The sequence below is a fragment of the Salvelinus alpinus genome, chromosome 11, assembly GCF_045679555.1.
Source record: "Salvelinus alpinus chromosome 11, SLU_Salpinus.1, whole genome shotgun sequence".
NCBI classification, from domain to species: Eukaryota; Metazoa; Chordata; class Actinopteri; order Salmoniformes; family Salmonidae; genus Salvelinus; species Salvelinus alpinus.
The window spans coordinates 9,663,738-9,664,153 of NC_092096.1; positions in this window are offsets into that span (position 1 = coordinate 9,663,738).

Here is a 416-nt window from a genome sequence, read left to right on the forward strand (position 1 = left end):
ATCTATCTGTACTAGCATCAGCATCTATCTGTACTAGCATTAGCAACTATCTGTACTAGCATTAGCATCTATCTGTACTAGCATTAGCATCTATCTGTACTAGCATCAGCATCTATCTGTACTAGCATCAGCATCTACCTGTACTAGCATTAGCATCTTCCAGTACTAGCATTAGCATCTACCTGTACTAGCATCAGCATCTATCTGTACTAGCATCAGCATCTACCTTTACTAGCATCAGCATCTACCTTTACTAGCATCAGCATCTATCTGTACTAGCATCAGCATCTATCTGTACTAGCATTAGCATCTATCTGTACTAGCATCAGCATCTATCTGTACTAGCATTAGCAACTAGCAACTAGCATCAGCATCTATCTGTACTAGCATCAGCATCTATCTGTACTAGCATTAGC